This window comes from Eubalaena glacialis, chromosome 6, assembly GCF_028564815.1.
Source record: "Eubalaena glacialis isolate mEubGla1 chromosome 6, mEubGla1.1.hap2.+ XY, whole genome shotgun sequence".
Taxonomy (NCBI): Eukaryota; Metazoa; Chordata; class Mammalia; order Artiodactyla; family Balaenidae; genus Eubalaena; species Eubalaena glacialis.
This window is the reverse complement of record NC_083721.1, coordinates 150,896,702-150,921,958: the sequence shown is the minus strand read 5'-3', so window position 1 is coordinate 150,921,958 and position 25,257 is coordinate 150,896,702. Positions and strand designations below refer to the sequence as shown.

Below are 25,257 nucleotides of genomic sequence, written 5' to 3'. Positions count from 1 at the left end.
TTTGTAACCCCCAAATCAATACTTACGGCGCTTTCACAGTCATTGGTGAAAATGCCCAAAGCCATGAAAAATGTGAGTCACCCTATGCACACATCACTGGGGGCTGAGCAAGGCAACACTCTGCCTTCTTATTTCAGCTCTCATATGGTAAACAAATGTCCTCTTTGTGGGTTTTTTCAGTGCCACAGTTTTCACATTTTTGGTGTGCTCTTTGTTGATGTCGCTGTTTCAAGTGGCTCCCAAGCATAGTGCTGTAGTGCTGTCTAGTGGTCCGAAATGCAGAAAGGCTGTGCTGAGCATTATGGAGCAAACACATGTGTTAGATAAGCTGCCTTTAGGCATGGGGTGCAATGCTGCTGGCCGTGAGGCCGGTGTGAATGAGTCAACAATATATATTAAGTAAGGTGTCTTTAAACGGAAACACACATAACACAAGGTGATGCATTAATCAGTTGACAAAAGTGTTGTGACTGTAAGACCAGGAACCCAACCCTGTACATTCCCTAGGGGCAATTGTTCAGCTTTTGCTAGCTCAGAGTTTGAGGTGTCTTTATAGACAATAACTACCGTGAACAGTGAGAGAGACAGACAGACAACTTTGTACATTATCAGAAACTCCTATGACCAGTAGCTTCTTGAGAGTGAGCTCAAAGCTCTGCCACAGACGTGACCACTCTCTCTTTGTCCATGAGCAGAAAAGGCACGTAGCCAGGAAGACTGACCATGGGGGGTGCAAACAGAATGAGGGAGACGTCACAAGGCAATAGAGCTCAGTGCATGCCTGTCCAGAGTGGGGAGTAAGGAGAAATCACATCCTCAACATCAGTTTCTTCTTGTGTTTTGGGTGGTCACAACGTGTAAACACAATTTATGATGATCTTAAAGGTTACACTGAAGCCTGACTTTTTTTTTAAAGGAACTCTCTAGGACACCCTGAAGTAAAAGACAATCAATCATGGAAACAGATGGGCTATAGAATGTGCTGCTGTGTTGCAATTAGTAAAGCAGGCTATGGATAAAGCAAAACTCATTATGCTGAAAAGCGGAAACACTGCAAAAAGCAAAAGATCCTACAGTCGACCACAGCTGTAAACCCAAGGACAAATGTACCATTTGTGAGGCAGAGACAAGACCAAAAGTGACAGACACACCATCCGGGGTCATTTGCAGGTGCTCAGCCCAAACAAGGAAAAGTACTAAGTTGTACTCAAACACAAACCAAGATCAATAGGCTTGCAAATGTTCTATTTATGGGTCAACAGCAGTCACCTGTCCTTGTGAAGAACAATTTTTTTAAAAGAGTATTTGGATTTGATGGATAAAAATTCTATAGCCCGGAAGTGTAGGATTTGTTAATACTTTATATTTGTAGGCAAAACCCACAATCCTAAAGCCTTGGAGATGGCCCTGAAATTCTCTCTGAATTTGGTAAGGCCAAGCAGCCCACCTGCAGTGTAAGTGGCTATGGGGCATCCCGATTTATCTGCACATAGGCCAGCTCTGAATCCCAAGGGTGACATACTGCCTTGCTACCCAAGTGTGGTCCACAGATCAGCAGCAGGACGTCACCTGGGGGCTTGTTGGAAATGCAGACTCTCCAGTTCCAACCTAGAGTACTAAATCAGAGCTTGCATTTTAACAAGATCTCTCGGTGATTCACACTTTACAGCTGGACCGTCAGTAGCCTGCAATTAGGGTGACCAACAGTCCAGGGCCTGGTGTAAGCATTGCAAGTCCCGTGCTGTGGGAAACCATTCAGGAAATCTGGACAGCTGGTCACCCTATTTATCCCAATACCACAACCAAAGGAAGTTCTCGACAGGGAGATCTGAGACTCACAGCCACTGAGGAATCACTGCACCCTAAAACAATTTCCCAGGTTTCATTTTGGAGACACATTTGGTATTGCGTGGTCCCCACATAAGGAAAGCAGAACAAGGGTGGGAGAGGAGCAGCTAAGCCTTTGAAGAACCATCTTCCTCCACACCCAATCCTTTCACTCCAGGACATCACAGCCCAAGGAATCCAGTTTGAGTAGAAAGAGACCAGGAGACCTGCTCCGGGAGCCCAGAGCCATTCTGCAGCATTGGTTACGTCCTCACCAGAACTTTCGAAGCCAGAGTCTGCAGCTCTAGTGCAACGGTTCTCAAACTTTAGCTCCGTCAGAATCACCTGCAGGGCCTGTAAACACAGACTGCCGGCTCCCACCCTCCCACTCTCTGATTGAGGAGGTCTGGGCGGCGGTGGATGGGGGCACAGTATTTTGCATTCTTAACACGCTCCGATCCCAGGTCACGCAGAGGCTGACTCGCTGGGCTCACACTTCATGAACTGCTGTTCTCAAGGGTCCCAGCTTCTCGTTCTGGGAGAAACGGCTGCCTTTATGCCATGTCCTTTTCTCCAAAACACAAAACAAAAGCACAACAATGAAGCAATGTAGTATTTTGCTACTCAACGTGTGGTCCCAGACCAGCAGCATCCAAATCACACGGGAGCTTGTTAGAAATGAAGGTTCTCAGGCCCCACCCAGACCTGCTTTGTCAGGATGTGTATTTTACCAAGATCCCCTGGCGACTGACTTGCACAGTAAGGTCTGAGGAGCACTGATACAGGGACGGTTCAGAGGTCAGTAAATCTGCCTCCTGCATATAACTACCACTGCTTTACCTCCTCGGAACCAGTATTCTATACCCTTCTCTTCCTTTATGCACTGATACAGGGACGGTTCAGAGGTTGGTAACTCTGCCTCCTGCATATAACTACCACTGCTTTACCTCCTTGGAACCAGTATTCTCTTCTCTTCCTTTATGCACTGATACAGGGACGGTTCAGAGGTTGGTAAATCTGCCTTCTGCATGTAACTACAACTGCTTTACCTCCTCGGAACCAGTATTCTATACCCTTCTCTTCCTTTATGCACTGATACAGGGACTGTTCAGAGGTTGGTAAATCTGCCTCCTGCATATAACTACCACTGCTTTACCTCCTCGGAACCAGTATTCTCTTCTCTTCCTTTATTCATTTGTTTATTTTTATTTTAACCACAGAAGAAGAAAGTTTGTTTTCTCACAGCTACACAGATTCATCCGTCAGCATGGATAAAACACCTTACCTGCAACGCCAAGAACAGAAAGCTCTGTCGCTGCCGGTGAAGGAGCATTTGCAGTGGCTCGGGGGACATAAGGTCTTCTGGCCCCTCCAGGGAAGCAGCCACCCAGCAGAAGCCCCCCCAGCCCACTAAGGACATCTGGACAGAACCAGTGCCCGCAGCCAGATCTCGGAATCCCTGCCCTTTGCAAGAGTTCCTGCACCTTCCGAATGAGGGGCAGCATTTATTCGCTGTGGCTCCTGGGAAAATTTGATTCCAACCCATTCAACCTACCGAAAAGCAGCATATTCCCTTCTGCAAATAGATAATATTGCTGTCACATTTTCTACCTTCACTTCACTTTTTCAGTAACAGAAGGCTACACACCCTGTAACTTCTTTGGATTCCCTGAACTAGATACCAATTCTCCTGGAATTGAAAAAGAAAGTAATAGCTAATATTTACGAGGCCCATGTTATGTTCCAGATATTATACTAAACACTTAACATCCATTATCTTATTTACTCCAGACAACGACCCAGGAGGTAACTACTATGATTAGTCCCATTTTAAAGATTAGGGAATTTGAGACACAGAGTGGCTGAGTAACTAGCCCAAAGTCATCCAGCAGGCAGATTCCAGAGTCGGTGCACTAATAAAAAAAGTTAAACCATCATTTTTGTCATATCTTTGCACACTAGGTTTTAAAAAATTGTACTATCGGAAAGTATATTGCAGGCGGAAGCCTGTTGCACTCTACAGAATGTGTCTTTTAACCTGTGTGCATCTCAGCTTCTTCCTGTGGTGGGTAGGATAGTAAAAAGCACTCTGCCTCTCCCCGAGGAGGTTTTGTGTTAAGTCTGTGCCTACACTGTGTAAACTGTAAAAGCACAGGATGAAGACGACGATCAGAGGGATGGTAATCACCTAAAATAATTTATTAATTCTCAAAACGTCCTTGTGAAATATAGGAAATTGAGACTGGCTTAATTGTTGGCAACCATCAAAATGAGGCATGCCAAGGTTCTATTCTTGTTCTTCAGGTGGGTGGAGGGGGGCTTTTCACTGCAGAGAGCTGCCGCTCAAGACGGGGAGGGAATGCCGAACCTCTCTGAGGGGTTGCAGGAGAAAAGAGGAAAAAGGAACAGGGCAGTTCCTATGTGCACAGGAGCAATGATGAATCACCAAACCCTTAGCACCCAGCTAGGCTGTAGTTCCCAGCTCCTCTGCAGTTAAACTTGGCCATGGGATTTGCTTTTCACAGGGAAAGGTGAACAGAGGGCATGCATACCTCCTTCAGCTTCACCCCATAAATACCTGCCAGCCTCGATCCTCTCTCTCTTGCCCCATCTGCCAGTTGGATGCCAATACCCAGAGCACCCTAGAAAAGCAGGCGTGGAAGACAGCAGACCCTTGGCAGCCTGGGTTCCTGAATGACCACCTGGAGCCACCCTTCTCACGACTGCTCCTCCCACTCATGTCGTCATTCCCCTGTTACCCACACGCTACATCAAGTTTCATTTATTAAGTCACTGAAATGTGGGAGGTGGTCTGCTACGTTGGCAGCTGCTTTTAGCCAAACTATTACACTGATCAATATCTCCTTTACCCCAAAATCTGCTGCACGCCACTTTATTTATTTTTAGGATTTATTTTATTTTTTTAACATCTTTATTGGAGTATAACTGCTTTACAATAGTGTGTTGGTTTCTGCTTTATAACAAAGTGAATCAGCTATACATATACATATATCCCCATATCTCTTCCCTCTTGCGTCTCCCTCCCTCCCACCCTCCCTATCCCACCCCTCTAGGTGGTCACAAACCACCGAGCTGATCTCCCTGTGCTATGCGGCTGCTTCCCACTAGCTATCTATTTTATGTTTGGTAGTGTATATATGTCCATGCCACTCTCTCACTTTGTCCCAGCTTACCCTTCCCCCTCCCCGTATCCTCAAGTCCATTCTCTAGTAGGTCTGCGTCTTTATTCCTGTCTTGCCCCTAGGTTCTTCATTACCATTTTTTTTTTGTTTTTTAGATTCCATATATATGTGTTAGCATACGGTATTTGTTTTTCTCTTTCTGACTTACTTCACTCTGTATGACAGACTCTAGGTCCATCCACCTCACTACAAATAACTCAATTTCATTTCTTTTTAGGGCTGAGGAATATTCCATTGTATATATGTGCCACATCTTCTTTATCTATTCATCTGTTGATGGACACTTAGGTTGCTTCCATGTCCTGGCTATTGTAAATAGAGCTGCAGCGAACATTTTGGTACATGACTCTTTTTGAATTATGGTTTTCTCAGGGTATATACCCAGTAGTGGGATTGCTGGGTCGTATGGTAGTTCTATTTTTAGTTTTTTAAGGAACCTCCATACTGTTCCCCATAGTGGCTATATCAATTTACATTCCCACCAACAGTGCAAGAGGGTTCCCTTTTCTCCACACCCTCTCCAGCATTTATTGTTTGTAGATTTTTTGATGATGGCCATTCTGACTGGTGTGAGATGATATCTCATTGTAGTTTTGATTTGCATTTCTCTAATGATCAATGATGTTGAGCATTCTTTCATGTGTTTGTTGGCAATCTGTATATCTTCTTTGGAGAAATGTCTATTTAGGTCTTCTACCCATTTTTGGATTGGGTTGTTTGTTTTTTTTGATATTGAGCTGCATGAGCTGCTTGTAAATTTTGGAGATTAATCCTTTGTCAGTTGCTTCATTCTGCATGCCACTTTAAATGTCACTCAGATCGTTGCATGTTTCCATAAATAAAGATTCCATCTAGAAAGAAAAAATATCCTTCAAAGAATTAGGGGAGATTCTACTTTGTATGTGTGCTCATCTGGCTGTTTTCCTCCTGACTCCCAGCTGAGATCGGCCAGGTCGGTAAATGAGAGTTTTGACTGATGGATAGCAGACCAGGAAGATATGGTACAGCAAGGATGGAGGAGGAGTTTGCTGAAGAGAAGAACTTGGCCATTCTGAGTTCAGCAGATTCTTTAGGCGAGAGCAGAGTCAGAGAGTGAGGTAGGATGTCTCCTGACTTGACAGTGTTGCCGAGACTGGCCTTGAGAGCAAGGGGAAGAGGAGCTTTAGAGCACTGACCCACTGGGGAGGCAGGTTCTGGATCTCTAGGGTCCAGTGACCTTGGAGTGAACTTCACTGAAATATACTCTGGGTATAGGTTGATGGAGCTTGGCTTAAGTATATTTATCACGATTTTACAGATTAGGAAAGTGACACATTTGATTTGCCCGAGATCATGCAATACAATTCATTCCCCAAACCTTTAGGATCCTAGTTTCCTGTTTCTCCCTGAGCCCAAGGCAGCAAGCTCTGCCCACCACTTCATCGTCCTCGGGGCCATATCAGCTTCCCATTCCCGCCGCGCTGTCCCCACACCCATACCCTGTGCCAGCCTGTGAACCAGCAACTTGGAAATTTGACACCAATAGAGAATAGAGTTGAGACACAGGCCAGTTAGTCACAGATGTGGAAAAATACGACACTGGTGTACTGCCATTGAGCACATTCCTCTGTCCCTTACGAGCAAGAAAGACAATCACCATAAGAAAACTGCTCCCCGAAGCACGGTGGCACCCGCCTTTGCCAGGCAGGGCACGGAAGGAAGAGAGGGCGCTCCCTAGCTTTTGCTCTGGCTGCACACATCTGCCAGGCTCCCCGAAGCTCCGCAGATCTCCCTGCAGGAGCGTCAGTGGGCAAGGCCTTCCTTCCCTCCGGGCATGGGTAATGCCTCCTGGCAAAGACCTCGGGCACATCCGTCTCTCTCCAGGCCCATCGAGGTCTGCCGTGTGTCTGCAGAACAGATGGGAGAGTCTGACTGTCTGCCTGTTGGCAGCTCCATTTCACCCCATAAACATTTATTGAGGTTCTCCTCGTGCCAGGCCCGAAGCTGAGGGCTGTTCTCTGGACATGTAGGGACGTGAGCTGCACTCCTCAGCCCCACGCACAGGTGTCCATCCCCCCAGCATCACCCAACAACAGACGAGTGGCAAAGAAACACCGAAAACACACCACCAGCGCAGAGTACAGGGGATGGACTTGGTCAGGAGAGAAATGCCAGCGCTCCTCAAACTTCGACGTGCACACAGTCACCTGGATCAAATGCAACTTCTGACTCCGCAGGTCTGGGGTCCGGCCCAAGACTCTGCCTTTCTCACCAGCTCCCAGGTGACGCCGATGCCGCTCATCTGAGGACCCGACCTCAAGGAGCAGGAGGCTTACCTGGTCTTCATGCTGCTCTGATGCTGGAGTTGGCTGTTGTGCGGGCAGGTAGGAGGGATATATTTGATTCAGATCTACGTATGCCCATAAGGAAATGAGTGTAGGGAACTCACTTTGTATGACGCGTCTATAACACGCCAGGTACCCTGCTGATGTAAATTCAACAAATTCTCACGGGTAGGTGCCGTTACATCCCTTTCCCAGGTGAGAAAGCATAAATTCAGAGTAACGGAGTAACCTGTCTCCAGCCCCACAGCTAGTTAGTAGTAAAGGTAAGATTTGAAATGAAGTCTAGATATCTTTAAAAATCCACGTTTTACTGACCCCCCTATACTGTCCCCTCATCCATTTAGGCTGACTTCTGTCTCAAAATAGATGGTTTGAAGTCCACAGATTTCGAAATGGGAGTTGTCTTTCAGGTGGCCCTCGAAGCCCAGTAAAATCTAATATGTGGCTCTCCGCTCGCCAGCACTGCTCAATTAATCCAATTTTTTAAAACCATGGCTATCATTAAAGCCTTTATATGGATGTTAAAGAACAGCAACAACACCGAATTGGTAGGTTTTCCCCTTCTGGCAATGACCTGACAGCAATGTACAGGTATCAATATCTGGAAGGTGATGGATTTTTGTCATGTCGGAGCAAAACAATAACAACAAAGGCCAAGGGTGAAATTCCTTCCAGCATTAAAAGAAATACTGTGAGGACTGTTTACCAGGAGGCCTATGGTACAGCCCAGCAAGTCTCCAGATAATGAACACACGAGGATTGCTATGGCAGCTCAGCCAAGTATTCAAAATATATTGGGTTTCATGCTTAAAGAATTATGTTTATTGTTTCCTCTAATCAATTTTACTTCACGAAATAAAGAGTGATAGATCATTCTTCAGTTCTTGGAAGAAAGGAGTGTCAGAAACCTTACAAATCAAGTATGTGTTAAAGAAAATGGGTACGGAGTGGATTCTTAACTGCAGAGAGAATGTATAGCCCTCTCTTTAAGCTCACGGGAGATCGTGACCTCAAAAAGCACCCATGATTTCTCAAGAGAACTATTACTTAACAAAATCTCCACAATAGCAATGAATAACAGCCTGCCAAGGAATATAAATAGAAAAGGATTTACTATAGATCCCATAGTCAGGAGATTATTAGCCAAGGGAGTCTGGTGTTAATAAGATCACTCTCAACCCCCAAATCAAATTCCTCACAAAATAATATTAATATTATTAACTCTTCTAAGGAGAGAAGATAATCCTCTATAATTTGCAGCCCAATTGGCATTTCTTCTTCTATAAGGGAAATAAGTCAAAATGATAAAATAATTCCATTTTGAGGTAGTTCTTAATATGCTGATCTAATATAGCTTTGAATTTATAATGGGATAGTTTCCGTGTATTATATCTAAATACAATGAATCTCTGATAAGAACTAAAAATGAAAATGACCTGAATTATTTCCCATCATTTGCTTATTTCCGTAACTGCAGCCAGTCTTGGGTAGTTCTCAATCTTTCCCCTCCCTACTTCATTCTATTACTCTCAGGAATGTTGCTCAATAGAAAATCGAACCAACAAAAATGGAGAACTCTTAATGCGTCATTAGGCCTTTGGAGCATGAAAATAGGAGACATCAATTAAAGACAAGGGTCCAGGAGTATATTTTCTGTCTTCAGATTATTAAAACTCAAAAGAAACCATTTTTCAGTTGGCTCTTTCACGTATAATTATATGTAGTAGCTCCATGTAATAATATAAACGGCAATAGATAGAAAGCCCCCCAAAATATGCATTAATAAATATTAAATATTTCTAAAATGTCTATATTTCAATTATTTCTAAACCTATTGCAATCCATTATCATTAATAGTTATAAAACTATTTATAAAATGTTTGCTAATGATCTCATTGATAGTAAGTTATTTTATTAGTTGTTGTTATATTATAAAGGACTATTAGTATTAGAATTATGTAATTAACTTGCCTGCTGTTGGTCTAATTTTTCTACTCATCTAAAAGGTGAAGACACAATAGCATTTAATTTTGATTTAAGGGGTTACTATAAATTTATTTTTTTTTCTTTGAAATCTAGTTCTAAGCTTGACCTTACTAAAATACTTTATGGTATTTCATAAGTCATCAAAACTGCAACACACCTTCTGGAATATCTTTTTTTTAAAAAAATATTTATTTATTTGTTTTTATTTTTGGCTGTATTGGGTCTTCGTTGCTGTGCGCGGGCTTTCTCTAGTTGTGGTGAGTGGGCTTCGTTGCAGTGCATGGGCTTCTCATTGTTGTGGCTTCTCTTGTTGCAGAGCACGGGCTCTAGGTGGGCGGGCTTCAGTAGTTGTGGCTCGTGGACTCAGCAGTTGTGGCTCGCGGGCTCTAGAGCGCAGGCTCAGTAGTTGTGGAGCATGGACTTAGTTGCTCCGTGGTATGTGGGATCTTCCCTGACCAGGGATCGAACCCGTGTCGCCTGCATTGGCAGACGGATTCTTAGCCACTGCGCCACCAGGGAAGCCCTGGAATATCTTAAATTAAGTAAGGACTTTCTGACTCACGACAGCAGTTTGAGAAGGTTATGGTAACCCTCACCTAGGCAGCAGTTCTGACCAATTACAAGCACGTGGCCATGTGCTGTGGCCGAAGAGCTGGGTTTGTGTATGTCTTTTTGTATACAATCAATGTTGATGTCATCTCTAGGCCTATGGCAGGTAAATTTCTTTTTTTCTAATTGTATTTTGAAATCTTATGTAATATTTTTAGAAAGATGACCTTAAATGGAAAAACTGGGGAAATACCCATGGAATTGCTTACTTGAATATACAATAAGTAAAGTTCAAGAAAGCAATAGGCAAACATCTGGTTTTGTTTGGTTGACTGTTTTCCGTCTTTTAGAGCATCTCCTGGATGCTGACCTCAAGGGAAAATACTGTAATGGTTTTCATTTAAAATGTCTTCCTGGAATCTACTGCCCCATTGCTCTCCAAACTATTGGGTTGGCCAAAAAGTTCGTTCAGGTTTTCCAAACAAACTTTTTGGCCAACCCAATACGTTGAAGAACCTGAATCAGCGTGTGTATCACAGTGCATTATGATGTTTATCTTCCCAGCTAGAACCTGACTTCCAAGAGGTTAGGCACTGTGTCATTGGTTTGTGTGTGTTTTGTTTTTATCCTGGACACCTTGTAGAGCTGAAACAGGATAGATGCTCAATAAATATTTTTTAAGTGATTCACTAGTGGCTGTGCTGGGTGTCATCTTCACATTTGTGCTTCAAGTCATTTTCATATTTTGCTTTTCTCTTACTCATGCCAGACCAAAGAAAATGGCCCAGTAGGTATAGGAGAACATGCTAACCATTTAGATTCCAAATCCATAAATAGTATTTATATATGTTGTCTCAAGCAATCCTTTCAAGCCCATTGTGAGTAAGAAACCTTGGTTTTGTATTTCATACAAAGGGAATCTAGAGCTCATATAGTGTGTCTTTCCCATATTCCTACAGCTGGGCTGGAATGTTGTAAAAGCGATGCTTGGATCCTGGTCCTTAGGCACAAAACTCCAAAAGCAACATTCCATGCTGGGGATTTCTGGAATTCCATCCACCTCAACTAAGGCAGCAACAGGCCAAGAAGAGATGAAGCTTCAACCCAGGATTCGAATTCTAACTATACCATTCCTTTATGTCCTCACTGCTTCACTTAACAAGGAACAGATAAACACTGGTCCGATATGGGCAGTTCCACGTTCTGTCATTTTTAAATCCACAGCATGAGAAGTGATGGTGGTTGATAAAATGCTGGGTGTCCCAATCTAGAATCATGTAATAAGAACCCAAGTGCTTTAAGCCCATCAGTCCATTTAATCTTCACAACCACCACTGAGTTAGGTGTTAATGATCCCATTTTGCAGGTGAGGAAACTGAGTCTCAGAGAAGTGAAATAACCTTGCCAAGGGTCACACATCTGCTAAGTGTCAGAGCCCTAATTCAAAGTTCAATTCGTCTGACTCAGAGCTATTCTCTTAACAACCACACCATCTTTTTACCCCTGCTTCCATGCAACGGGAGACAATTATAAAAACCTTATGAACCTCAAACTCAACCTGTAGAACAAGCTTTCTGGGCCTCCTTGTGCACTTTGATACATTGTAAAATAAATTCTTCTTTTAAATCAGTGTTTTTAAAGGACATTCTCCCAATCTCTGAAGACAAATGTCATTTGCTGCAGATTGGGAGCTGCGCTTGGATTATCCAAACTGTTCCTTCACACTCTTTCAAATTCCATGGGTAATTCATCACACTTTTCCCTGGTCCCTTTTGCTTGTGCAAACCTGAGGAGTATCACCCAAGAAAAAGTGGCATTCTAAACACCTGTGTAAGGTTAAACCCTCAGGAAATAGCATTAGAGCTTTAATTATCTTCCTTGGTTTTTTGTTTGTTTGCTTGGCAAACAAAAGTACATCGTTAAGGCACACTCTCACATCTGGAAGCCAAAGCCAAACATTTCCTACTCTTACTGTATTGGAGTACTTTGACATCTTTGTCCAAGCCAATTCCTTGAGTATTCCTCAACGTTCGATAGAAAATTCGAGTATTTTCTATCATATTAAATACTCAAACATAAACTGGCAGCCCATGAGCCAAATTTAGGCACCAAATATATTAAGTTTTGGTGCTCCCATTATTTTTAATTTTGATTTAGTTGGCATTGAAAGAAAAAAAAAAAAAAAAAACCCTGGAGATGTTACCCAGAGTTCCAGGCTCACAGAAAAATCCAGATTTCTAAACCATCATTTCAAGTCAGACATTTGTCGTTAAGAGGCTGAAATTGCTCCAGAGCAAAGCAAGTACCTGGAGCTGCGCTGCCTTCTCTCGAGTTCTCACACATCCTGCTGCTGCCTTCTGATCCAGACGCGTTCTGCCACAGGACAAGAGCGTTTCCTCGTTTACTTAAGCTTGCTCTTCAATGGCCATGTCTCACATTACTAAATAAGCGAGTTCTGTTTTGTTGTTTTAACACTGAGGGTGTCTTTAATCTGCAATGGCTCGGATAGAAGATATACTTAAAGAACACCACTACCTCCTTCACCGAAAGTGTATAGGTTTCAAATCCATCTCCATGTCAGGTCATCTGGTCTGTCTCAGTTGACAAGGCTACTTCCCAGGTAGACAAAATGTGTGCCCCCGTATCTCCCACTCTCTGATGTCTTTCCTGTGAATATGTTACCTTACTTGGGAAAAGGGATTTTGCAGACGTAATCAAGATTACTGTAGAACACAGAGAACTACAGGTATACACAATATCTTGTAATAACCTATAATGGAAAAGACTGAAAATAATATATATATACATATATATGTGTATATATATATGCATGTATAACTAAACCACTTTGCTGTGCACTTGAAGCTAACACAACATTGTAAATTAACTATACTTCAATTTTTAAAAATTGAAAAAAAAAAGATTACTCATCAGTTGACCTTAAAATAGGGAGTTATCTTGGATTATCTGGGCGAGCCCAGTCTAAGCACAGGGGCCCTTCTGAAGCAGAGCACTTTCTCTGGCTGGAGGGAGGAACGATGTGGGAAAACGAGGTCAGAGAGATCTGATGTATGAGGAGGACTGAGCCCACTGGTGCTGGTTTGGAAGATGGGAGGGTCCACGAGCCAAGAAACACCTCCGGAAGTGGAGAATGATCCCCAGTTGACAGCCAACAAGGAAGTGAGGGCCTCAGTCTCACAACCACCTGGAAATGAATTCTCCCAACAACATGAATGAGCCTGGAAGCAAATTCTTTCCCAGAACTTCCAGTGAAAGCTCAGGCTGGCCATCCCTTGATTTTGAGCTTTGTGAGACCCCAAGCAGAGTATCCAGCCAGACCTGCCAGGACTTCTCACCTACAGAGGCTGTGAGATAATAAATTTGTAATGTTTTAAGCCACCTAGTTTGTGTCAATTTATTAAGGCAGTGATAGAAAACGAATCCAGGCCCCATGGTCACTAGTAACCCCAGTGGGTAGTATCAGAAAGGCTCTGAATGCTTCATCCATAGCAATCATTATTTCTTTGTTGTTAACCATTAACTTTGCTGTTAATCATTTATGTTTCTAAGCTAATCCTATTGATTTGGAGCCTGTATTTATTTTCTATCACTGCCATAACAAATTAACACTAACCAGAAAATAAAGGGGTCAAAATTGGTACTGAGAAAATTAAGTAAGTAATGATAAATCACATGGAAATTGAACCTCTTCAATTTAAATTTTTCAGAATGATCTCTTTTAACTATAATGTTGAATGTACTAACATGTGAGGGCAAGAAAAAGCTCTCTACTCCACGTTTGACTTCCTTATTAAATTGTTTATCAAAAGAATCCTAAAATTTCCATTTGTATCCATGAAACATTTACTAGAGTTTTAAGATTAAATACAGAACAGATTCACAGAAGCCACCACTCTGGGGCCTTCTTTTGCCAAACTGTTTGTTTTTCAAATAATATCTGTAAAGTAAGCCTTATTTGCCTAGTGGAAAAACCTTAAGGAAGACAAGACAATATATTCTCACTATGCGAGACTGTTTAAACCGTACTCATCTCTGAGATCAGTACCATTTTCAGCACAGGAGAAAGGGGGACAGAGTCTAAAACCGGGAAGGTGTGGGATCTGCAGTTAAACCTATCCTCCTGCAACTCTGTGCTGAAGTTTTCTTCATAGGATGTACTGTTACCTGAAATTATCCTTTTGTCTACTTTGTTGTAATATATTTCTCCTAATAGAATGTCAGCCACAAGAGGCCAGTGACTTTGCCTGCTCGTTCATTGATGGACAGCCAGCCTTTAGACTGGTGCCTGGTACATGGTAGATTCTCAATAAATTTTTGTTAAATGAATGAACAAATAGATGATGAAAATTCTAGGTTAGCATCCAGCAGTTCTGAGAGACTGCATTTACCCTCATTCTTCCACTCACTAAACTGTCCCTATGCCTTTCGTTTCTAACCTTAATTTCTCTAGTGTCGCCATTGAAACAGGAAGTCGCTCCTTCTTTATTTGTTCAAAAGACACTATTGAGCACCTTGGATGATCCCTGGTTCACTCAAGAGTCATTCATTTATTCAACAAAGGAGGCCAGTGGAGGAGGTCAGCAGGATAATCAGGGGCAGAGCACGCAGTCTCCGAGGCCCCTGCAAGGTCTTGGGTTTTTAGGAAGAGAGAGAGGTGGGAAGCCGTGGGTGGCCCATCACTCAGGAAGTTTCTTATTGTGATTAACATCTGAATGAGGCCCATCTTGTGAGGCAAAGGTAGAAACAAGGTCACCAGTCAGGGAGCTGTTGGAAGACTCCTGTTTTTGACTGCCCATGCTCTCATACAGCTCCAACTAGGTTCTGGAAGGAACTTTGTCAGAGCACAAGATACATCTTGGAAGCCCTTCTAAGACAGTCAGCACTGACTGCCAGCTGCCGTCTCCTTCACATGCAGTTCCCCACGTACAGCATCCACGGCCTCCTGGGCGTTGCCTCTGCAAAGAATCAGAGATACCACCCCTGCTTGCAGAAGAGGAGGTCCCTCTGTGCTTATTCCTTGGCCAAGGCTCATTTCACCCACACAAGGCCATCCTGCTTCTCCTCTGCTCCAACCCAGTGTTTTGTACCCTTCATTCGCACTGAAGACAAACTACAGCATTTTTTTTTCCAAAAATTAAACAGTGCATTTCCTTAGAAAGAAGAGCAAGAAGCCACTGAAGTCTCTTAAGGCTCTTCCAAAGCTGTGGTGCTTAGGTCACCCCCTGAAAACCCCCCTAGTTTTCAGGCTTCCCCAGTAGCCACACTGGAGACAGAGAGAGAGACAATGATGAACAGCTGAGAAATAATAAAAGCCTAATGAGGAAAACTGGAGATGTCTAGTGTCACAGAAGCCACCCAAGTCATTGACGCCAAGAGAGAATAGCTTATGAATTAAAAGGGACCAATCAACCCTTTCAAATGCTCCAAGAAGTTGAGGAAGCATGTAGGTCCCTGGGTCTGACCACACAGAGGTCACTGCTGATCTCAACAGACGTTGTTTCCATAAGTGGTAGGGGCAGAAGCCACACAAGTGTAGGATGAACAGTAAAGGAGAGAGGACGTGAAGATACAGCATCCTCAGAAATCTGACGGCGGCACGGAGCAGAGAAATGACGTGAGGGGTGCTCAGAAGTATGGGATCCAGGGTTTGTTTTTAAGATGTAAGACATTAAAATATGTTGACATGTCATCTTTACAACTCTGTGATCTGAATGGTATTATTTCCCCCATTGACCAGAAAAGAAAACTGACGCTCGGAAAGGTTAACAAATTGGATCAAGGTCTCACAGCTAGTAAGAGGCAGAGCTGAAAGCTGAACCCAATCTATGTCATTCCAGAGCCTTAGGACAGACTGCCACGGATTACGTTCTATTGCACTTGTTTATCCACATAACTGTCTCCCTCACTTTCTAAGAACAAGGACTGAGTCTAACTCATCCTTGAATCCCTAGCACCTAGTGCAGTATCTGGTAGTTAATAATGGGTACTTAGTAAATGTATGTCACAGAAATAAATCATTTAACCAGAAGTCAGATTTTAGCCTTTAAAAAAAAAGAAAAATCGACAACTTTCCTACAGAACAATGATATAAAGAACAATAGAAATATAGAGATATTGGGAAGCCTTTGAAACGTTTGGAATATAGAAGTGATAACAGGAGTAGTGACTTTAAGAATGAACATAATAAATAAACCTGTATTCAAAATGTACTTTATTCACACGATTACATTTCCCAAGTTTGTAACCAGCGAAACTGTAAGAACTTGCCCTGATCTTACACAATCTTACACCAGCCTCCACTATAATGAACAGCTTGCCTGTCACTTATTCTTTTTTTCCCCCTGCACTTAAAATACATACAAGGTTCTTATTCCCACACGGAATCCATTCTCAGGTAATACTGATTTCATTGTGTTGTTCCACATGAGACCAGCATATTTGTATGGGCAGGAAATGGTGCATTCAATCATCATGATATTTTGTGTGCCTGGCAAGAATAAATAGATTTTTTTAAACATTCATGGGATTGACTGATTCCCCCCAACCACTACATGTTTTGCTCAGCTGTTTGGCTGGCAAGTTACTTCAGAGCCCTTTTAATGCAGTTATTAGTTGTTCCCTTTATCATATGAGTAAGACAATTTTAGCAAAGATCCGACGGCTAAAATAATTAACAATAGTTTTAAAATGTGTGACCTCTGATGTTTGTCTTGAAATATTATTAATTTAAATTTCTGCTGAAAGAATTTTGTTTTGAGCTTCCTTCAGAAAAAACCTCTTCCTTCATTTCAGAAAATTTACCCTTTGAAAGTGTGAATAGAAAAAAAAAAGTTTTTCATGTTAACAAAAATTGCTTTATGATGTAAGATAGAGTACTTTGGTTTGGTTTGGTTTGTTAAGATTAGCTAGGAAAGAAGTTTAGAATCTGTCCATTGATGAATTACATATATAGTTAAAAAGTACTTGAACCAAGTTAAATAAATTAAGGATGCCTAAAGTACGCTGAATTTGCATTCTGATTATTTCCAGAAGGCTTCTAATCCCACAAAGTTTTTAAAAAATCTTTTTCGTGCTTGATGTAAGAATTACCTGCTAGCCCTCCTCTCCCTCCCAGTCTCTCTATAAGCATCAAGTATTTATTTTCCTAAAAGGGATATACTATACAATTTAGCTATTCATTTATGCAAATGATGGTAAATAGAATTATAAAGACAGATAATAAACAGCAAATGAGGTTGTTATGTTTCAGGCTCTGTGTTGTCAGAGTTCTGAGCATGGTTTAGTGTTTTCTATTCATGACTTTATATAACCAAATTACTCCCTGATGGAGTCTCAGATGCGCTTTTGCCTGCAAATGAGAAGGAATAAAATATCAGGACATTAACGTTAAAAGACAATCGTTAATGGCGTAAATACGAAAATAATTACTGCATCATAGCACCAATTGTTATGTGTTCATTACTGAAGTTCTTGTAAAGCCTTCATTTCCTTGTTACAATTATTTTTTTCCTTTATTTTTGTCTGGCTGTTTTATAGTCCTGACAGTACTTTAGCAACATTCAGCGGCTACATAAGCCATTTAATCCTGCTCAAAGCTTCAGTTAAACTTCATTGTAGCTGCATTTTATTTGTGTATATATGTCTTTTACTTCTTTAAGACAGTGAAAAGATACTTCCGGAGTAGGTGCTGGAAAGATATGTCAAAGGAGATCATCTAAAACAAGCAATAAACTTGGGCGAAGGTTTCAGACTTTAACATCACTCGCTAAAATACCTTTATTAATCAAACTAACTGCGTCCCTATCCTCTAAAATTTTAGTTCAGCACCCGCCCCCAACTCTTCTTAAAATTAACTTATAATTTTACAGCCAATCATGCAAGGTGGTTTTAAATCTCTGCTCTCTTCTTCCTCCCGCAGGGTTTCTTCCCGTCCGCCCCACCTCACCTTTCTCCCACTCCTACCTCATCCCTCTGCTACCAATGCTTTCTCCCTAGCTGGCAGGAAAGGGCGCCCCTCCAGACACACACACACACACACACACACACACACCCCAGCCGCCTCGCCCTCGGAGGGTCGTCCAAGTGCACCCTTTGTCTGCTCCACTCCGCGACCACTACTTCGCCTCTCGCCTGCCAGCCTCAGGCGAGGAGTGGCAGGAAAACTCACACCGCTGTCGCGAGCTGGAAGCGGGAAGAGGGACGGGGGACCGGAGGGGAGGAGGTTCCGCGGGCGGCCCAGCATCCCTCGCCGCTGCGCGCGCGCGCACACACACACAGACACACACACCCCAAAAAGGCTCCTGTCACCTGTTCGCTTTCAAAACGAGCTCCAGCACTGGGGAAAACTTATCCCTTCCCCCACCTCCACCCCCACCTCTGGGAGTTCGGGTACAAGAAGGCATCCCGTGCATAGGTTTCCCAAAATATCTGGAGAAAGAAAAAGTGTACACTGGGTACAGTGCAATTGTGTGTGTGTGTGTGTGTGTGTATCCCTAGTCCCTCCCTCTGCCTCTCGCTCTCTCGCCCATCTTCTCTGCAACAACGCACAGCCTTTTCTGGCCAATGAGCGCACACAACAAGCATCCCATCTCTGCTGACAGTCCACGCTGGGAGCCTCTGCCCTGGAGGTTCCCTCTCTGCACCTGGCGTCTAGGTACCCAGAGTCCCTCTGCCTCGCGACAAGCCCATAGCACTCTCTCCAACTCGTGCCATGGGCAGCCGGGCGCTGCCGGCTCCCCAGCACTAGCCGAGCTTCCAAACTTTTTCTTGCCCTCTCTCCAGCCTCAAATCACGCGCATCCCGGAAGTCTGACGCCTCTGCCCTTGATCCCGGACCACAGGGAAACTGGCGAAAACCGCTGGCCCCGTGGGCGCCGGGTCTCGAGGTGCCCAGCCTTGGTGCGCGTAGGACCATGCTGGACCTCGCAGGGCCGAGAAGGGAGCCGGGGAGGACCCGGCAGGCAGGTGCAACTTGCCAGCGATTCCCGGGTTCAAGCCCTAGGGGACCGCGGGTTTGGCCTGGTGAGAACAAAGCTGAAGTCCGGGAAGACTGTCGGACGGGAGGCGCTAAGACAATAGCAATAAAGGGAACTTAGAGTAGAACCGCTGCGCAAAGTTGTCTCCGAGTCCGGATGTCCCGGGATGGCCGCAAGCCCCAGCTGCAGACCCCGAACCCCCCGCCCGGGCCCCGGCGGCGCCGTACATGCAAACCCCCAGCTCAGCAGCCGGTCCCTGGATGCTAGGCAAATGCCCAGGGCGCCCAAACCTAGTTTGGGGGCCGCACGCTCCGGGGGTTATGCGGCTGCCGGGCAAGAAGACCCGCCAGCGCGCTCTCCTGGCTTTACCTTTCGGCGGACTGCCTAGGACTCCGCGGCGCGCCGCCCGCTGGCCGTGCCCTCTACCCCTGCCGCCGCCGCGGAGAGCAGACAGTGCGAGCCCCGCGCGCCGCGCCCCGCCCCCGTGGCCAGGCCCCGCCCCCAGCCCCAGGCCCCGCCCCTCCACGCAGGCCGAGCCCCCGCGCGCACCCACGCGAGCCCAGGAGGGTTTGCCCGCGAGCCGCGGCAACCCCCGCGGCTGCTGCTCCTCCCGCTGCTGCCCAGTCGCTGCGGCCGTCGCTGCGTGGCCGCCGCTGCTGCTGCTGCTGCATGCCATAGGCCAGAATGCCCCAAATTGTCAAAGGGCACCCCTGACCCCAACAAACGAGATGATGGCAAATGACCCCTAGAACAGGGTAAGGGCCAATGCACTTGAAGAGCACCTGAGAGCTTGCTAGAAATTCATGTTTCTCAGCCCCACCCCAGATCCACTGATGCAGAATCACCGGGAATGAAGGTAGCAGTATTTTAACAAGCTCTTGTGGTGATTCCAAGCCCCTTAACGTTGGAGAAGCACGGCTTTCTTGCTCAAGAACGAAGGGAATGATCAGATGCAGGCCTAAGACCCAGGAGCCCAACCGGACCGAGGGGTTTAACTTAGCAGTGTTTGCAAAGCTGGAGAGAGTACGTTGTTGTCTGTGCCCTGGATGCCATTCATCTTGCTTTATTGACTGCGAAGTCTTTAAAGATAAACCGAGGGGGGAGCACATTTACTTCTGATCTGACAGCTCTAATGAGCTCAAGGAAGACTTATGTAAACATTATTAAGTGTAATAAACACGTGTCGGCATCAGGCAATCTTCTCTGGAGAAGAGTTGGCAAAAGCCTGCCAGAGCCAACGTTTTATTCATAATGTCTTTTTAACTTTATGTTGCCTGTGTAATAGGCCTTTGGCTTTGCTGTTGCTCAGACGGAAAATCATTACCCCAGTAATGGATGAGTCAGTTCAGAAGGAGAGCCACTGGGATGCTGAGCACTTCCATTCGTGAGTGCTGTATATCAGAGACGGGGGACCATACCTGCCCAGGTAGCCATTTTAATTATACAGCTGTTGTCCAGGCTTCTGGTTTCAACTTCGCAAGGCATCACTTGACTCAAACTCTAAGCATCAAATGGAAGTCACCTCACAGTTTTATTGGTAGTGAGCCCTAATCCTTTTCTGTATTTTCCAGAGCTTCAGCTATTACTAAGCACCAGAGGAACTGATGATTGTTTGCCAGGGGAGAACATACGGGGCTTCTCCAGGGACTTATTCTGGCTTTGCACCCTTATTTTGGGTAGATTTGGAAGCTGTAAGTCTGGTCCTCAAGGAAGACTCGACAGTGGTACCCAGAGCAAGGGGGCCTTCAAGAGCCCTCTTCTCTGCCCTGTTCCTGTTCCTTTTTCATAAAAAACGACAACCTGCGCTCAGCACTAATAGCATTACCATTTTAAGTACAGTAATGAAAGGGGGAGAATTATTATTAAAAGAATTAGTCCATTAAAGAATCCAAAACAGTTTAGCTTCCCCCCAGATTCCAAGAGTGATGTGAGAGAAAGGACTAGAAATCTGGTATCACAGGGCTTATTCTAGACGAGAGATAAAAGACGAAGGGAAAAGAAAGACAAAGAAAGAATGAAGGGAGAAAGGAAGGGAAGAGGAGAGGGAGGGAGGGAAGGAACTTTAACTGCTACTCAGGCCTTAGAAACGAATCAAAAAGAAAACTGGAAAGAGATGGCAGGGTAAAGAGGGGAGGAGCTTTAAGTCGGGGTCTCCAGAGAAACAGAACCAATAGGAGATATATAAGGTGCAGACACAGATATACTGTAGATACAGATGTACAGAATGAGATGTATTATCAGGTACTGGCTCACATCACTGTGGACGCTGAGAAGTCCCACCATCTCCTGTCTGTATGCCGGAGGTCCAGAGGAGCCAGTGCTGTAGTTCAAAGGCCTGGGAGCTGGAAAACGGATGGCGTGGATTCTACCCAGTGTCTGGAGGCCTGAGAACTAGGAGCCTGGGGGCAGGAGAAGATGGAAGTCCCAGCTCAAGCACTCAGGAGGAGAGAGGGCAAATTCTCTATTCTCCCACCTTTTTGTTCTATTCAGGCTCTCAAGGGATTGGAGGATTCCCACTCACTCTGGGGAGAGCCTTCTGCTTTACTCAGTCCTCCAATTCAAATGCTACTCTCTTCCAGAAACACCTTCACAGACACACACAGAAGTCATGTCTAATCAGAAATCTGGGCATCCAGTGAGCCAGTCAAGTTGACTCATAAAATTATCACAAGGGCAACAGGGTGGCCGAGCTCCATTCTTACCCAAGGCCATGTCAGGTTCCCAAAGAGCAGGCTCTGAGTGAGGAGTTCTGGGCCACAGATTTATTAAGAAAGTGGCTCCAGGGGAAACCACTAAGGGAACTAGGGTGAGCAGAACAGGGAAGAGAAGAACGCCAATCACGGGCCCAGAAGTCCCACAGCGAGCTGGCCTTGACCTCATTCTGCAGGGAAGCTCTGGAGTTTCAGTTAAGACTCTATATTGTCCCAAACTGAGTTAAGAAAGCTGGACGTTCATATTCCTTTGCTGGACAGTTTATTGGTTAACAACCTCCCAAGGGGAATAAACTCCTTGGCCCTTGCATCGGCTCCAGTAGCTTGAGGGCCATCCTTCAGAGAAAAGTCAAGGGTGCTAGCTCTTGAAACCAGTGGAACTCAGAAATTTGGAAGAGGTGGGATATCCCACAAAAACAGTAGAAAAGATTTGAGAGCATCTGAACTGAGCACTGACTTTGTTTCAATATGTGAGTTTTCCCAGCTCAAACACCAGATATGAGCTCAGTGGCTGAACCCCCGCCCCTGACCCCCGCAGAGGGGTCCTCACTGAGAATAGGAAGCTCACCAGCGAGCCTCTATGGGATGTCCTATGGGGTCGGGTAGTAGGAGCATGGAGGGCATTGAGTCACAGCAGGGACCAGAGCTCTAGGCTGGCTTGGCAGTGTCCTCATAATGCTGTCACCGGTAAGAGCCCAGTGTTTGGATGCCTGGGATGACAATGCATGGATGACCAGCTCATCTTAGCCAGAGAAGTGGTGACAGCCCACACAAAGGCAGTGTGATAGAGAGAATCTGCCCATCCTCCTCACCTCCACTCCCAGCCCCTAAGAGCAGAGGAGAAGGGAGTTTTGCCTTGAAAACGGAAGGAAAAGAGAAACCCTGAAACCAAACGTTGATTCCCCTGGAATTCTGGATGTTGTTTTTTTCTTCTTTGTTTTTAATTAATTAAATTATTTATTTTTGGCTGCGTTAGGTCTTTATTGCTGCACGCGGGCTTTCTCTAGTTGCGGTGAGGGGGGGCTACTCTTCGCTGCGGTGCGCGGGCTTCTCATCGTGGTCGCTTATCTTGTTGCGGAGCACGGGCTCTAGGCGCGCGGGCTTCAGCAGTTGTGGTGCACAGGCTTAGTTGCTCCGCGGCATGTGGGATCTTCCCGGACCAGGGCTTGAACCCATGTCCCCTGCACTAGCAGGCGGATTCTTAACCACTGTGCCACCAGGGAAGTCCCTGGATGCTGTTTTGAGAAGAGAAGTAAGCACAGGCTACGGCCCCTCCCAGTTGAGGCTCCTTAGATGCAAGACAGGCCTGTGATCAGGGAGAGAGCTCTGAATTGGAGAAGAAACTGGAAATTGAAACTTGACGGGTTTCTAAGAAGTGAAAGTGAATAACTGAAGTGACCCAGAAGTTATGGAATATGCCCAGGGTCTTATTAAGGGGTCTTCTACCTGGTCAGGAGAGAGATTTGGCATATGCATTTGGGGCCAGTAGTTTGAGAAAAATGTAATTTCATGTTTACGTTTACGTTTGTACAATCAATTGGTTATATTTGGAATTGTTTACTTCTCCTGGCTGCCTCCTGTGATGTGTCCTCAGGTAACTCCCCCTACCTTAGGGGAGCCTCCACACCAGTGTTTACTGCAATGGCTGTGGCCTGGCAAGGCTGGTGCACTGCCTGGGGACACGTCCTGCCCAATTACCATGTGCTCTGAAATGTTGGGGACATTAGCAAGGCAAGGCACAAAGGAAAAGCTACAATAAAAGTACACGTGGCTCAGCACCATGTATAAGTCTATTTCTTTTGCTTTCTTTTAAGGAAAAGCACTAGTTAGAAATATGCATAGGCTGGTTTCCTCTCTTTTTCATTTTTCTTTAAAATATTTATATGAATATCACCTTGGTTTATTTTGGTTAGAATATTTGGCTCTGGTTACACGCACGTGGGTTCAGTACTTGGGGAAACTATTCCGAGCATCAGCTGGAAAACGATTCGGATGAGAATCCGAAGCTGGGAAGGTCTGGTTTTGCTGCTGTTGCCACTTTGCCACCACACAGATGGCAGGAGGCCACTGTGGGTTTTCACCCGTGTTTCGAATGCTCTGTGTTGTCGCAGCTGGAGAGTCCAGCTCAGGTGTTCCCTCTCTTCCCCCTTCCTGTCCTGAGCTCCCTGACCTGCCTTCTCACCTGATTCTATTCCCACTCCTCACTTGCTCCATTTCCCACTTAGGTCATGCCTCTAAGATAAGATACACAGTACTTTCTGTGCTGTAACAGTGCGTAATAAATATGATTCATTAAACACAGCGTACATCAATATCAGGTCAGGGTAGAAAATATAGAGCATAATGAATGGTCTACAGTTTGAGATTCAAGAAAGTGCAGAGGTCTCATGGAGGTTTTTAGTGGCATCATCAATCATGGAAGCAAAAGCGGAGTGGTTTGTGGTATTACTGGGATGCCATGGAGATAGGTTTTCTCCACTCCCTCTTGCTCCCCCACTAACCCTCACCTGCTCTCCTTAATGATGCTAAGAGCAATTTACTACCTGTGAGTAACTTACAATTATCCGTTTCCCCCTATTGATATAACTTTTTAGGACGTCAATTAGTGTCATCTTGTTATCCAAGTAAAGCTTTCCAAGAATAAATTAATAGGTTGCCAAAGTTTATTCACTAACCACAGCCTTAGACTTTGACACTTCAGAAGGGAGTTCAGTTACTAATCTCCCAAAGATTAGATTTTTTTGGGAAAATATCATAAGATCTAGCTCACACTGCCCACTTGAAAAAAAAATTCTTTCCTGATACTTCAAAAATTATTTCTTAAAGGCTCAGTTTTAAGGGAACTGATAATATTGATGGGGGGCGGATTGTGAATCTATTGAGAAAAACCAGTATTTATGAAGGGTCTACTATATCTCTAATACAATTGACTCAAGGACATTTGTAGGCATAAAGTTTCTTTTCTTGTTGAATTTAGCTGGATTGAATAGTTGTTTTGTAAGAGCAACTTTGAGCTGCATGCAATACAAAAGAAGTCACATTTTTTCGATCTGCAAATGAGCAATGCAAAACTCATTCCAAGAAATATTTACCGAGTGCCTACTATGTACAATACAATATGCCAGGTACTTTAAGGAGTTTAGAAATAAATCCTTCGCTCAAGAACGTAACACATATTTTCCTTATTATAAAATAGCATTAAAACAAAAAATTATGAAAGGAAAAAGAAGACAATGCATGATCTCATCTTCCTAATAACAATCACTTTACTTTAACTTTTAATTCGTATCTATGCTTACCGGAGTATAATACAATCTTATATTCAGGGACCACGGTAGGCGTTTTTCTGTGGTACTAAATAATCTTCAATAATGGTTCAGTGGTTCAGAGTGTAGACTCTTCCAACTGGCTTTTTCTGTTCTTTTTTTTTTGCCAAAATTGACAAGCTGATCCTAAAATTAATACAGAAATGGAAAGGATCCAGAATAGTTACCACAATCTTGAGCAAGAAGAAAACGCTAGGGGACTTCCACTAAAACTTACCACAAATCTACAATAATTAAGACTATGTAGTACTAGCGTAAGGACAGATATACAGATTAATAGTTTAGAAAAAAGAGTCCAGTAATAAATTCATATATTCATGTTCAATGATTTTTGAC

General features: G+C 44.3%; 1 protein-coding gene across 1 annotated transcript in view; it reads right to left on the bottom strand.

Annotated features, from left to right (window-relative positions):
* Positions 1-19,285, bottom strand: part of RARB (retinoic acid receptor beta) — a 787,132-nt gene extending 767,847 nt beyond the window's left edge. The window contains exon 1 of the mRNA XM_061194748.1: positions 19,254-19,285. The gene's annotated coding sequence lies outside the window, so the exon portion shown is untranslated. The remainder of the gene's footprint in view (positions 1-19,253) is intronic.
* Between the last annotated feature and the right edge of the window lie 5,972 nt (positions 19,286-25,257).